The following is a 16,070-nucleotide window of genomic DNA, read 5'->3' as shown; positions in this document are numbered from 1 at the left end:
AACAAGTGGTGCTGGGAAAACTGGACAGCTACATGCAAAAGAATGAAATTAGAACATTTTCTCACACCACACCAAAAATCAACTCAAAATGGATTAAAGACCTAAATGTGAGACTGGAAACCATAAAACTCGTAGAAGAATACATAGGCAGAATACTCTTTGACATAAACCGTAGCAATATTCTTTTGGATCTGTCTCCTAAGGCAAAGGAAACAAAAGAAAAAATAAATAAATGGAACCTAGTTAAACTGAAAAGCTTTTTCACAGCAAGGGAAACCATCAACAAAATGAAAGACAATCTACTAAATGGGAGAAAATATTTGCAAGTGATTAGACTGATAAGGGGTTAATATCCAAAATATATAAACATCTCATACAACTCAATATCAAAAAACACAAACAACCTGATTGAGAAATGGGCAGAAGACCCAGATGGATGATTTTCCAATGAAGACATACAGATGGCAAACAGGCATATGAAAAGATGTTTAACATTGTTAACTGTCAGAAATACAAATCACAACCACAATGAGATATCACCTCACACCTGTCATAATGGCTATCATCAAAAAGAACACAAATAACAAATATTGGTGAGGATGTGGAAAAATGGGAACCCTTGTACACTGTTGGGAGAATGTAAATTGGTGCAGCCACTGTGGAAAACAGTATGGAGTTTCCTCAAAATATTAAAAATAGAACTACCATATGATCCAGCAATTCCATAACTGGTATATATCCAAAGAAAATGAAAACATTAATTCAAAAAGATACATGTACCTCAATGTTCATAGCAGCATCATTTACAAGAGCCAAGATGTGGAAACAACCTAAGTGTCCATCAGCAGAAGAATGGATAAAGAGTTGTGAGATATATATATATATATACACACACACACACACACACACACACACACACATATATATATATATACATAAAATGGAATACTACTCAGCCATAAAAAAGAATGAAATTTTGTCATTTGTCACAACATGGATGAACCTGGAGGGTATCATGCTTCATGTAATAAGTCAGAAAAAGACAAATACTGTATGTCATCACTTATATGTGGAATCTAAAAAATAAAACAAACTAGTCAATATAACAAAAATAAACAGACTCACAGATATAGAGAACAAATTAGTGGTTACCAGTGGGGAGGGGGACAGGGGAAGGGGCAAGATGGGGTAGGGGACTAAGAGGTACAAACTACTATATACAAAATAAATAAGCTACAAGGATATATTATAAAGCACAGTGAATATAGCCAATATTTTATAATAACTAAAAATGTAGTATAATTTATAAAAATTTTGAGTCACTATGTAGTACACCTGAAACCAATATAATATTATAAATCAACTGTCTCAATTTTTAAAAATCTAAAAAAAAAGCAAACAGAGTTAGCTAAAACACACACACACAGCATTTTTATTATGGAAAACTGCAAATATGCAAAATGATAGTATAATTTACTTTAGGTGCTCATTAACCAACAACTATCAACACTTCGCCAATCTTCTTTCATTTTAATCAAATGAAATTTCTTTCATTTCATTTATCCCAGAGATCATGTTATTTTACTTGGAACACTCCAATATAATACACAGGACATTTTTTAAAAAACATAAACATCACACCATTAATCACATCTAACCAAAGTAATAATTCCTCAATATCATTCCCAACTGGGAAAGATGTCTTTTACAGTTTGTTTCTTTGAATCATGGTTCAGACATGGCATTGGGTTGTTATTCTTTTATCTCTTTAATTCCATAATAATTATCCTTTCTTTTTATCTTGTGTGTGTGTGTGTGTGTGTGTGTGTGTGTGTGTGTGTGTGTGGTACGCGGGCCTCTCACTGTTGTGGCCTCTCCTGTTGCGGAGAGACAAGGTAGAGACAGTAGTTATGGAATTTGTTCAGGACAAAGTTTACCTGTACTTCTTTGCAAACAAATTGCCCATAATAAGGAGTAATTTTAGTGTACCCAGTGAACAGAATTCCACAGATTGTACCCTCTATCTCTGCCTTTTCTGTCAGATAACTCTAAAAATTCTCTCCTTGAGAAATATGATGATATGTAGTTTCCTGGTACAAAGCTCCCTGCTGGTATTCCATGAGTATAAAAGAGTAATGATTATGGTGACTCACTTATTACTCTTGTTACTTAAACATTATTCACTAAACTTTGTTAACAATAAAGAGTTACTATAAAACAACTTCTCTGCCTCATCAGATACGATTTTCCCTTTGCCTTCAGATGCTATTTCCAATGCCATCTAAGAAAACTCACTTTTCTGAAAGGTCTCTTTGGGGGAGGGGGTGTTATATACTTATTGATTAGCTATCTTTCAAGTTACCCCAAGTGACTGGTTCTGATATGAGCATGCACGATCCCCTTCTACAGACTCAAAACTCCTTAGGATGATGCCAAGTTCAGACTCATCAAAATAATTTCCAAAAGACTGACACTTTTTTCCAGAATCATACATTTTTAGATTTCAAAGCTGGAAGTGTCACCTAGAGGTCTTTTACATACTCCCTTTAACTCTAAAGGAGCAAAACACAAACCATCCTTGACTGAGGGGTCTGCATTTGTTGATTGAAATCTTACTTGGATTTGCATTTGCACAGGTTGGATGGGGGGGAAGCCCAATTTGTGGCCTGTGTCAAGTGAGGTCTGCTCCAGGTAAAATCTGCCGTCTTAGCCCATGCCCAGGGACAGGAGATGTCAGTTGGAGAGATCCTCTGGAGAAAATGAGGGAGATGGTGAATTTTATGTGTCAATTTGGCTGGGACAGCGGGTGCCCAGATATTAAGTGAAACATTATTCTGGGTGTTTCTTTTTGGATAAGTTTAACATTTAAATCAGAAGACTGAGTAAAGCAGATTGCCCTCCCTAATGTGGATGGGAACAATCCAATCTGTTGAAGGCTTGAATAGAATAGAAAGTTGACCTTCCTCTAAATAAGAGAGAATTTCTCCTCCCTGATTGTCTTCGAGTTGGGACATTGGGTATTTTCTTGCCTCGGACTCAAACTGAAACATTGATTCTTCATGGGTCTCGAGGCTGCTGGCCTTCAGACTAGAACCACACCGTTGAGTCTCCATCTTGCCGACTGCAGATCTTGAGATTTGTAGCCTCCATAATCATGGGAGTCAATTTATTATAATAAATTTCTCTCTATAAATATGCACATTCCATTGGTTCTCTTTCTCTGGAGAACTCTGACTACTACAGCGGGAGCGTTGGCTCATACCCCCCAAAAAGTGGGTTAGAGTTACCGGAAGGCTTGACAAATGAACCACCTCCATTCTCTCCTTCTAAGTCCCAGATTTCTCTGGGAGGGTTCGTCATTTTCTGTATTTCAGTATCAGAGGATGGGGCAGGAGACAAAGTAAGAGAAACAGAGGGTTTGGCTTAGAAAGTTCAGATTCTTGGTTAGGTGGGAAGGAGGTGGGAGGCTGGAGGTCATCTAATCCAACCTCCTGCTGAAGGGCTTTCCATATGGCGCTGGGCATGCTTAAGCATGCAGTCCTATGGTTTAGGCCTGAACACCCTCAGAGAGACATTGCTGTGTGTTGCTTAAGAGCGGGGCTCTGGAATCGGACGCCTTGGGTTCTACCTGGCCTCCACCTCTCAGTAGCTGTCTGACCCTGGGCACCCGCTAGGCCTTACTTGACTCATTTCTAAAATTGGGATAATAATAACACACATCTCATGGGTTGTTAGGATATGTTAGAAGTGCAGAACTCAGGCTCTGAGCAAAACACAGGCACCTTAAGGTTTGGTCTAAGGCTCTGACCAAAATGTTGAGGAGCATAGGGCTTAGTGCTAGAGTCCTGCGATAGTGCCCTAGAGGTCCTCTGCAATTTCATCCTGTTAATGTTCAACTCTGGCCAACACAATAAAGTCAGATTTATAGGAAGGATTCTAACAGTAGAAAGAGCAGAACTAGGGGAGGGCAGGACCAGGGCAGCAGTAGGAGCTCCTGTATTCTTCCATGGCACTGGCATTAGATGCCTCAACTCCACTTGCCTGTATATCCAAGGCAGTTTCTCGTTCATTGGCCAAGTCTGAGTCAGTGTCTTCTACTCTTGGATCAATCGGCCCTGCCCAGGTTGAAGGGGCAACTGGGAAGGTGCTGAGCCAGGAGCCGCCCCAGTTTGTCTCCACGACAAAGACCATCTTCCAGAAAGATAGATGAGTCCAGATATTTGCTCCAAACAGCCTTCACAGATGTCCATTTAAACGAGCTATATCAGTTGACAATGGATTCCAGACACAGTTAATATAATGTGAGGCATTTCAAACTTGCCTCAAGGAAGAAACGGTGAAGGGAACCTGACTCAGAAAAAAAAGTTATTTTGGGAGAATAGCAGTATATTTACCCAATTAAATTATTGAAAACAACTGCTAGCACATTTGGTGTGTGTTCTTAGTAGAGGTTTCATTTGGGGAGTTTAATCAGACAGAGGATTCTTTGGGGATTGTAGCTTCCTCGGAAAGCACCATTGCCACCAATGGCTGCTGAATCTGGAAAATAGAGCCTGAATTTCCCAGAGGGCCATATCTGGGCACTGACGTTAGAACTGGGCTATGGTAATCTGAGGGAGAAGATACGAATTATTTCCACATCTTTATCTGAACCATTGTTTAATCTCTGACAAAAATATTCGTGTTGATAAAATCCCAACCATCTGGAACTCAGGTCAGGAAAAGGACAGGCACATTTTTGTTCCCAGTCAGCTAATGCATTAAAGGTGTATTATGGCCACATCTTCAAAAGGAATAAACCCGCTGTTCTTTTTTTAAATAAATGTATTTATTTATTTAATTTTATTTTTGGCTGAGTTGGGTCTTTGTTGTTGTGCGCGGGCTTTTCTCTAGTTGCAGCGAGCAGGGGCTACTCTTCATTGCAGTGCGTGGACTTCTCATTGCTGTGGCTTCTCTCGTGGCGGAGCATGGGCTCTAGGTAAGTAGGTTTCAGTAGTTGTGGCACGTGGGATCAGTAGTTGTGGTGCACGGGCTTAGTTGCTCCGCAGCATGTGGGATCTTCCCGGACCAGGGCTCGTACCTGTGTCCCCTGCATTGGCAGGTGGATTCCTAACCACTGCACCACCAGGCAAATCCATAAACCTATTGTTCTTTGAATCAGTTTAAGCCATACCTGGGGCATTTTCAAGTATGTGTGCTACATTCTAAGAAGGGCATTGGAAGCCAGAGGATTCCAGGTAAATAGCATCAGAAAAATGGAGGAAAGTTCTGGATATCAAATGACACGAAGAACCAAATAATACAGAACCAGGAATTGGGAACCATGGAATTTAGGCAGAAGCAGCATCTTCAGCCAGGGTGGCCATGTTGACGAGACAGACCACAGACATATTTTCCTCTGCTCCTAAGGGGCAAACTGAGATCATCGAGTGGCAGTTATGGAGAAAGGGATTTTCAATGAATACAAACATATTTCTTTATTTCTGGCATAGAATTTCTCTCATGGAGAAGGTTGTCTATGATTGGGGGAAATTCCTTGATACGATGTCTAATTTGTGTTGGAGAAATTTCTGGAGCTGAAATCTTGTCAGATTTTAAAGGATTAGAAGAGGTGAGGGAGACTCCTATCAAGAGGCAAGGAGAGGGGAATGTTGATAATGGGGGAGACTATGCAGGGGGTGTAGGGGAAACCTCTGAAACTTTAGCTCAATTTTGCTGTGAAGCTAAAACTGCTCTAAGAAAGTCTGCTTTAACAAGAGAGAGAAGGGAGAAGAGGAGTCTGTTGTGTTCCTGAGAGGGAGGATTGAGTAGAAAAGGGAGAGGGGGAAAGAGTAAAGCCAGCAAGAAGGGGGAAGCTAGGAGAATGGCATAGAGACAGACCTGGAAAAGACAGAATGGATTTGGGAGAACCGAAACATCTCTTCCTTCCTTCCTTCCCTCATCAATCTATATCTATATACTTTAAAAATTTTATTGAAGTATAGTTGATTTACAATATCATGTAAGTTTCAGGCGTACAGCACAGGAAACCAGATAAAACCATAATTTGAAAGGATACATGTACCCCAAATGTTCATAGCAGCACTAGTCACAATAGTCAAGACATGGAAGCAACCTAAATGTCCATCGATGGATGAATGGATAAAGAAGATGTGGTGTATGTGTGTATATGTGTATATATATATATATACACACACACATATATATACACATATATACACACACATACATGCACAATGGGATATTACTTAGCCACAAAAAAGTGAAATAATGCCATTTGCAGCAACATGGATGAACCTAGAGATTATTATGCTCAGTGAAGTAAGCCAGACAGAGAAAGACCAATATCAATATATATTTTTGAGTGCTCAAACTTCTGTGCTAGGTGTTGTCATAGCCACTGGGAACAGGGCAGTGAATACAGCAGACACACGGAGTGCCTACTCCCAGCGCACGTTCTAGTGGGGAGATAACAATAGACCAACACATGAATAAGCACACAGTACATCAGCCCATGGGAAGCGCCACGAGGAAAAACAAAGCCAAGGAAAGCACGTGGGTGAACAGAGTGGTTGGGGAAGGCCTTTCTGTGAAGATGACATTTAAGCAGGACACTGAATGAGGTAAGGGACTGAGCCTCGGGGGTATCTGTGGGGAAGACTTTGGCGGAAAAGACTGTAAAGTCTACAGGACTGGAGTCGATGGTGGGATGGAGGGGACGTTGTTGGTTGTTTTTCAGTTGTTGCCTGTCTTGTGAATGCCCACCAGTGCCCCATCCCCCAAACCCAATGCTTGCAGAGGTAGAGGTTGTACAGGACTGAGGCAGTATGTGAAGACACAGGAGCCTAGAGCCTGAGATGGAGGTCCAACCCCCATCACAATACAAGGCACCTGCACCCTCTCTGAAACTTGCAAATGTCTTGGGGAAGACTTTGAACTTGAACATGCTATAAAATTGTTAGGGTTGGAACCAATTTTATCCAGACTTTGCAGGGGCAAGGAAGTCCCACCTACACCTGATCAATGAAACATGGAATCTTCTCTCTAGAAGTTTCTCACAGGTGTAATAAATGTTCGTCTCTGAAGTAATCCACATCAAGGTTTCCAGAGGAGGGTGACTGCATTGGGTAGGAGGTTGAAATAAATAGTTCTTATGTCTGGCTTAGTACCAGAATCACCTGGAGATTGTTTCAAAAATAGGTTTCTCAGCCTCACCCCCAAAATTCTGAATCATAGTCTCTGGAAAATGGGGACCAGGAATCTGTCCCCATTAAAAAAAAGTTTCTTAAAAAAAGTTTCCCTGGTGCTTCTGATGCAATTAGAATACAGCTTGCATTTGGAAACCACAAAATTAGATGACTTTTAAGGTTTTCTTCAGCTCAGAGTCTTTGATGGCATAAAATGTCAGCTCTTCCAAGAGGTCAACCCTAAACTTTCCAACTGGAGGTTTTTTTTTTTTTCTTTTTATATCTATTTATTTATTTATTTGGCTGTGCCGGGTCTTAGTTGCAGCACACGGATCTTTGTTTCAGCATGCAAGATCTTTTTCTTAGTTGCGGCATGCAGGATCTTTCAGTTGCGGCATGAGAACTCTTAGTTGTAGCATGTGGGAACTAGTTCCCTGACCAGGGATAAATCCTGGCCCCCTGCATTGGGAGCACAGAGTCTTGGCCACTGGACCACCAGGGAAGTCCCCAACTGGAGTTTTAAAAACATCTTTTTATGGTTTTAAAGGAATACAGGTTTGTTGTAAAAACAATTTGAATGATATAAGATTATAGGCTGTACAACCATATTAATGTTTGGTGTCTATTATACCAGATTTTTCCATATACGTCTGTGTATACACATACATACATGTGTATATATACATATACACACATATAATAAAATAATTAACTCTTCGGTTCATAAAAATATGACCATAATTTACTGCAATTTGCTTTGCATACTTGATATATCTTAAAGATCTTTCTGTTGTTCCATTGTATGGCTGTGTCATAATACATTGGATATTTGGGCTGTTTTCCGTTTTTACTATTACAAACATTGCTGCAATAAACACTATTGCAGTATACTTCTTGGTTTTCACTGTAGGTGTATTTGGCATAAATTCCTAGATTTGGAATTTTGAAGATATTCCTACAAGGCTCTACCAATTTATACTCATACCAACAGTTGTATTAAAAAGTTCTTGTTTCCCCACCTTTTCACCCTTCACTGATATCATCAATCTTTTAGATTTAAGATAAACAGGTTCATGAAAAATACCTTACTGTTTTGAGTTTTTTGTTCCTGCTGAGAATGGTGTCATTATGTATGTTTATTGTTGTTTGTTTGTCTTCTATAAATTATGTGTTCATGTCTGTGATATTGTGATTTATAATAAGAAATTTGATGTTTGTCCATTTCTGGCACAGAGCTCCTAAAATCTTTGGAATTTCCTAAGTGATAAGAGTAATAAAGGTGCATTTTGTTATTCATAACAAGCCCCTTTCAACCACCCCTGAGTTTATGTTAATGAGGTGACTTTTGGAAAGCCCATAAGGATGGGGGCTGGTTGCCAGGCGAACCAAACTTATAATTAGAGGGCTGGAGATTGACTTAATCACCAACTTGTGAATGGCATCTGAAGTATGTGTGAGGGGGTGGGGTGGGGTGCAGTACTGTGGAACTGAACACTTACCTTATGGGATCTGATGCTATCTTCAGGTAGACAGTGTCAGGATTGAGTTTATTGTATGACACCCAGCTGGTGTTGTAGGATTTCTTAGTGTAGAAAAAACTACTACACATTTGGTGATGAGAAATGCCAGAAGTATAATACTGAGAGTAGAGGAGACAAAAAGAAGTGTATTTTTCTATGAGTCTCCTTTGGTAATTTTTCTATTAGATTGAAATTTCTTATTGATTTTTGTGAACATTTTATTTATCATGGCATCTCTTAGTCAGTTTGAGCTGCTATAAGATGGGATGGCTTAAACAACAAGTATTCACTTCCTACAGTTGTGGAGGTCAGGAAGTCCAAGATCAAGGTGTTGGCAGATCTGGTGTCTGGTGAGGTCTGCTTCCTGGTTTGCAGATGGCTGCCTTCTCATTGTGTCCTCTTATGGCAGAGACAGAGAGAGAGCACAGCTCTAGTGTCTCTTCTTATAAGGGCACTAATCCCATCACGAGGGTTCCACCTTCATGACCTAATTACCTCCCAAAGTCCCTACTTCCTAATGTAAGCACATTGAGGGTTAGGATTTCAACATATGAATCTTGGGAGGACAAAAACATATAATCCACAACATTCCAGGACACAAATATTCAGTCCATAACATGGCTATTAATCCTTTATGTAGGGACTTCCCTGGTGGCGCAGTGGCTAAGAATCTGCCTGCCAATGCAGGGACATGGGTTCGAGCCCTAGTCCGGGAAGATCCCACATGCTGTGGAGCAACTAAGCCCGTGCACCACAACTACTGAGCCTGCACTCTAGGGCCCACGAGCCACAACTACTGAGCCCACGTGCCACAACTATTGGGTCTGTGTGCCACAACTACTGAAGCCCACTCGTCTAGAGCCCATGCTCTGCAACAAGAGAAGCCATGACAATGAGAAGCCCGCGCACTGCAACAAAGAATAGCCCCCACTCAACGCAACTAGAGAAAGCCTGCATGCAGCAACAAAGACCCAATGCAGTGAAAAATGAATAAATAAATTTACATTTAAAAAAACCCTTTATGTACTTCCCCTAGGATGTCATTTTTCTTTCTAATTTAATTTAAAATTTTAATAGATACTATATTTTACAAGATTCACAAGTCAAAACTATACAGAAAGGTAAACACAGAAAAGTCTCATCTCTACCTCTATCCCTCCATTTTGTTTCTCCCCATCCCCTGTAGGAAACCATTTTTCCTGTTCTTCACTTTGTAAACATAAGTAAAAATGTCTCTATAGTCTTTTCTCTCCTTTTCTTACATAAAATGTAGCATACAATAAAAAAATGTTCTGACCTTAGTTTTTTTCACTTACTATTTCACTTAATATACACTGTAGATCTGCAGGTGATCACGCCATATCAATACATAGGGGTCTTCCTCATTCTGTTTTCCAGTTGCCCAGTACTCTATTGCGTGGATGTTCCACAGTGCATGCTGGACAATTGAGTGGTTTCCAATTATCGTATAATTATAAACAACACTTAAGTGAATAACATTTTACATATATCTGCGAAGTGTATTTATAAGATAGATTCCTAGAAACAAAATTGCTGGGTCAAAGAATTGTCATTTATCTCTGAACTTTATGATGTCTTTCATTGTAAAGAAATTTTAAGTTCTTATGTTAATTTTTTTTCTATTTAGTACGTTTGGATTTTGTTATGCCTTCCTTGGGAAGACCTACTCTGACCCTAAATTATAAAGGCATTTTTTCTTCTCCCAAGATGTGCATGGACACATTTAAAAACACACACATGGGCTTCCCTGGTGGTGCAGTGGTTGAGAGTCCGCCTGCCGATGCAGGGGACATGGGTTCGTGCCCCGGTCCGGGAAGATCCCACATGCTGCAGAGAGGCTGGGCCCGTGAGCCATGGCCGCTGAGCCTGCGCATCCGGAGCCTGTGCTCCGCAATGGGAGAGGCCACAGCAGTGAGAGGCCCGCGTACCACCAAAAAAAAAAAAAAAACCACACACATATCTTTATTATATGTGGATTTCGTGTTGTCTGTGATGTAGGGATCTAATTATTTTCTTCCATAAGGATATCCTGTGACACTTTATGCCTCATTCATGGAACTAACCTCCTCTCTCCTTCTTCCTGAAAAGATAAATTTGTGTCAAATATTAACTTCCTACTGGACTATGAGCTCCTGGATAGTAAATATTTTCCTTATTCATCTTTATATACCTGATAGCTCCTACCACAGTCTTGGCTTGTGATAGGTGTTACACAAGATGAATTCAATAGAAACCATAGAACGGTGGCCAGGTTTTCAATTTCAGGCATGATAGAGTGAGAGAGAAAAAACGTATGCTGCCGTTAGAGACAGTGGAATTTGTGTTGGGATAAACTTCTAAAACTCTAGCAATATGAGACACCGGTGTAAATGGTAAACAAGAAAGGAATTCTCGGAAGTCCCTTACAGGCTATGAAAATTCTGCGTGAAACAAGTCAGAAGTTGTAGGAACGATTTTACAATATTTGGAGTGTGTTTCCATGACTTCTTTAGAAATCAATACCTTACGGGGAGAAATCTCATCTGTTCAACAAGTATTAGGCTGAAGCAGATGAAACTGCTAATATTCAACTATTTTTACCTATGAAAGCTGCAGTTTCGTATGGTACCACCCAGTATTTATTGAACTCTAACTGTGCCTCAGGTAGTATGTAAATATAGTAAGCGATGGATGATATTTCAGTGAAAAAAAAACAACTCTGGTCCCTGTCCTAACAGAGCTGAAAATTTAGTGAGCAAGACAGATAATAAATAAGAAAGTAAGAAAAGAAGTATAAGTAATTATAAATCTCTAGATTAGTATGTCTTTCTAATACTTTTTCAATCATTCAAAATATGTTGAATTTGCTACATAGAGTTTAAAAGGAAATATAACTTTTTTATTATTCTTTGCTTCACTCTTAACCTTCTTTATATCCTTTCTCTGTACTTTCTAATCTTATATGTATTCGATTAAATTGTTTAATTAATGTATGATTTTAAAGTCAGTTTTACTGAGGTACAATTTATATTCACAAGAAAGTTTACTTCTTTTTTTTTTTTTAACTTTTCAGCCACGCAGCATGTGGGATCTCAGTTCCCTGACCAGGGACCGAACCTGCACAGCCTGCAGCGGAAGCGTGGAGTCTTAACCGCTGGACCAGCAGGGAAGTCCCCAAATTTACTCTTTTTAAGTGGACGGTTCCATCAATTTTGACAAATGGATCTGGCTGTGTAACCACCACCTCAATCAAGATACAAAATATTTCTATCACCTCAAAATGCCCCCTGATGCCCTTTGTAGTCTATTGTTGAGTTGATTAACTTAACTATCTGTTGGCAGACGGGGGCCCTCTGGAAACCTAGTCTTATTTCAGACAGCCTAGTCTTCTAGGTGTGAGGAGAGAGGTCTGGCATTGAGAGACGAAGTTTCAGGGACCTTCGTCATGCCCAGGAGACCTAGCGTTTATCTGAAGCACCTAACTGGTCGTTCAGTTTGGCTGGGATCAACCAGCCTGCATCTACAACCCACGACGTGCCAAACATGTCTGGGGACATTTGCCCTCAACCAGAAAGCTCAGCCTATCGGTGTATGTCTCCCTGTTAGCGCACCCATTCTCTTTCGTTTGCCCACATATTGCTTATCTCAGCCTTTCCGAACCCTTGAACTTCCTCTGAAGCCTTGAACGTTTTAGGTGTGGAATTCATGGTCTGTGGAGGTCTGTGGAGGATAGCTGTACATGCTATAAGCTTGTCCTTCGTTTGAAGGGTCTGAACATTGTAGAAAGGGAAAGGTGATTCTAGCTATGAAGACCTCCAAGGAAAGAGGTTCAGGGACTTTGGCTCTGATTCACAGGGAATTGTAATAAGTGACAAAGCTCATGATTCATATGTGGATTCAGCAGCTCTGCAGAGGTGGCGATGAAACATTAGTTGTTGCTTTAGCCCTTTGCTAAGTATAACTGGGTGGAGAATAAATATTGCCAAGCAGTCACGACCATGTCACTAACTTTTCAAACAAAGGAACACCAGCCACTGGAGTCCTGTTCTGGTCTTCAGGATTTGCAGTCACACATAGGCTATTTATTTTGACAAACAATGCTTACAATAATCAAAGTAGCAGTGATGTCTAAACAAACTCTTACTAATATATGCAGTATTAGACAAACAATAAATTGATAAGAACCTATGAATGTTTTTTAATCAACTTATTGGTTATCTAACACTACATATATTACTCTAGTTAAGTAATTCCAAATACAATGGATTCTTGGAATTATCTTTAGAACTCGTTGAAAATACAGATTCCCTGGAGATTCTGACTGAGTCATCAGGCGAAGAGTCCTAGAAATCTGCATGTTCATCAAACTCCCCAGTTGGTTCTGATGTCACTTATCCAGGGCCTATTCTTTTAGGGCGTCACATTTAAAACGAGCAGGCCTGGGTTCTGGAGTTCCAGAATTCCAGGGTTCCATCCACCAGCTGTGTAGCCTTGGTTTCAACATGTCATGCTCTGGGCCTCAGGAGTCTCACTTGGGAAATGGTTCACAAGCAGTTTCTGAGCAGGGCAGAAACATGGTAAGAGGTAGGCCTTGGGGAGGTCAAGGTGGTGGCTCTTTGGGGATGTGTTGAGGCCGGAGACATGGGAGCAGGAGGCGAGTTAGGAGGTAGCTGCCACAGTGTAGGCAGAGCTGTGACAAGGGATGACGGAAGGAAAGGCAAAGGGGGTCAGAGAGGAGAGCTGGTGCAGAGCATGCGTCAGAGGACTCAGTGACTGATCCGCTGTGGAGGGTGAGGAAAAGGGGCCCAGGGTTGAGTAAACCCCATCAGTAGTAGCCATGGCTCAGCTTGGACTCATGAAGAATTTTAAAATTTTCACTATTTTTAGCATATTAAGATAAATAAGTACAGCATTTTCACATATTCTGACATTTAAAAATCAAACCCCAAAAAACCAACTCTGCAGAGAAAAAAGTCAGTTATTATCATTACAACCCTAAAGAAGTGGGTAGAGTATAACACAAGAGCTTCTTCCTATAGTAGAAGCATACAGTTTGATTCTTGTATGTTGGTGTTATCTATTCTTTCTGAATCTGTAGGTAAAATCTCCGGAGATAAAATGTAAGGTGTCACCATTGGGGCCCCTGAAACCCGTACCCTACTCAGAGGAACAGTGTGAAGAAGATCTGTTAATGAGATTTAGGATATCTGTTCTTTTGCTTATCTTAGAGCACAGACCCACTTTGAAATTATGTTAAGTGAAATCAATGAAAATAAAGTTTACTGTAAATTAAAAAAGAAAATTCACCTGGGTGACTAGGTCAATGGAGGCTTCCTTTATAGAAATAAGGGAATCAGTTGCAAACGAATCAATGGACAAAGGATTAACCTCCAAAATACATAAACAGCTCATGCAGCTCAATATTAAAGAAACAAACAACTCAGTCCAAAAATAGGCAGAAGACCTAAATAGACATTTCTCTAAAGAAGACATACAGATGGTCAAGAAGCACATGAAAAGCTGCTCAACATCACTAATCATTAGAGAAATGCAAATCAAAACTACATGAGGTATCACCTCACACCAGTTAGAATGGGCATCATCAGAAAATCTACAAACAACAAATGCTGGAGAGGGTGTGAGGAAAGGGAACCCTCTTGCACTGTTGGTGGGAATGTAGATGGATACAGCTACTATGGAGAACAGTATGGAGGTTCCTTAAAAAACTAAAAATAGAACTACCATATGACCCAGCAATCCCACTACTTGGAATATACCCAGAGAAAACCATAATTCAAAAAGACACACGCACCCCAATGATCATTGCAGCACTGTTTACAATAGCCAGGTCATGGAAGCAACCTAAATGCCCATCGACAGACGAATGGATAAAGAAGATGTGGTACATATATACAATGGAATATTACTCAGCCATAAAAAGGAACGAAATTGAGTTATTTGTAGTGAGGTGGATGGACCTAGAGTCTGTCATACAGAGTGAAGTTAAGTCAGAAAGAGAAAAACAAATATCGTATATTAACGCATGTTTGTGGAACCTAGAAAAATGGTACAGATGAACCGGTTTGCAGGGCAGAAGTTGAGACACAGATGTAGAGAACAAACATATGGACACCAAGGGGGGAAAACCGCAGTGGGATGGGGATGGTGGTGTACTGGCGATTGGGATTGACATGTATACACTGATGTGTATAAAATTGATGACTAATAAGAACCTGCAGTATAAACAAACAAACAAACAAACAAAAAACCAACTAATATTAAACTTTCTTTGGGTTATTTGTATGAAAATATGTTAATATAAATGTTTCAGACATTACATAAAATTTCTAAAAATCTTATATGTTCTGGTATGATGTTGTAAGTCATAATTCTAGTTATTACTTTAAAATGTATATCTCAGAAATAACTAAATTTCCTTGTCAATTGCATTATTATGAACTTTCATCAAATCTTTAACCGTGGTCATTTTTAAGTCTTTTGTCATTTACAGACAGTTTTGTGTGTACTCTGATGTTTTCGCAAAAATGTTCCTATAAAAGGGTTTCATCCTCAAGGAATTCATGGAAAAGACTCTGACAAGTACAGGTTTCTGGTAAATGACTATACTGCTGAACTGAATGAATAAGCATTTTCAGAATTCTAATGGAAAACTGATGAATTCATAAAAGTGCTAACAAAAGATCAAGATGAAAAAAATTAATTACATCGGACTGAGTGAACTGATGAGGATGATTATAATTGTGACTTTCTGTTTGAATAAAAAAAAAAATCCCACAAGGACTCAGAGGCAAAAAATATACAAATCAATTTTCACTGCAAAGTAAAGGAGCTGTTACAGTGGAGGATTCCTGGACTGAATGCCAATATTATGACATAGTATGAGTGTGTTTCGTGTTTGGTAATTGCAATCATTGTTGCTTTTGTTGTGGTCATCCATTTACAATGCTTGGTGTCAGTTTATTTATCTCTTGTAAAAATAAAATACAGTGTGTGTGGAAAAAAAAAAAGAAATAAGGGAGTCAGGAAGAAGAGATATATAAAACGCCTGGCAGTCCCTTTAGAGGATGCTCACAATGGCACTGTGTTCCCTTCTGGAATTTGCCCACCTTTCTGGCTGAAGGATTGGTGAATGCGCTGCAGGAGAAGCAGACAGCAGCTCTCCCATCACGGACTCCTTCCATCACCTCTGGCAAATCCTCTCACCTCCTGGAACTTAGTTTCCTCATTTGTAAATTAAAGAGGAAGGACTAGAATCCAGGGATTCTTGTATGTGGTATGCAAGATATTCATGAATGGCCTATCTAAATTTTCTATGGAAAAGGCTCTGAACTTTCACCAAATT

The sequence above is a fragment of the Delphinus delphis genome, chromosome 3, assembly GCF_949987515.2.
Source record: "Delphinus delphis chromosome 3, mDelDel1.2, whole genome shotgun sequence".
NCBI classification, from domain to species: domain Eukaryota; kingdom Metazoa; phylum Chordata; class Mammalia; order Artiodactyla; family Delphinidae; genus Delphinus; species Delphinus delphis.
This window is presented reverse-complemented; position numbering follows the sequence as displayed.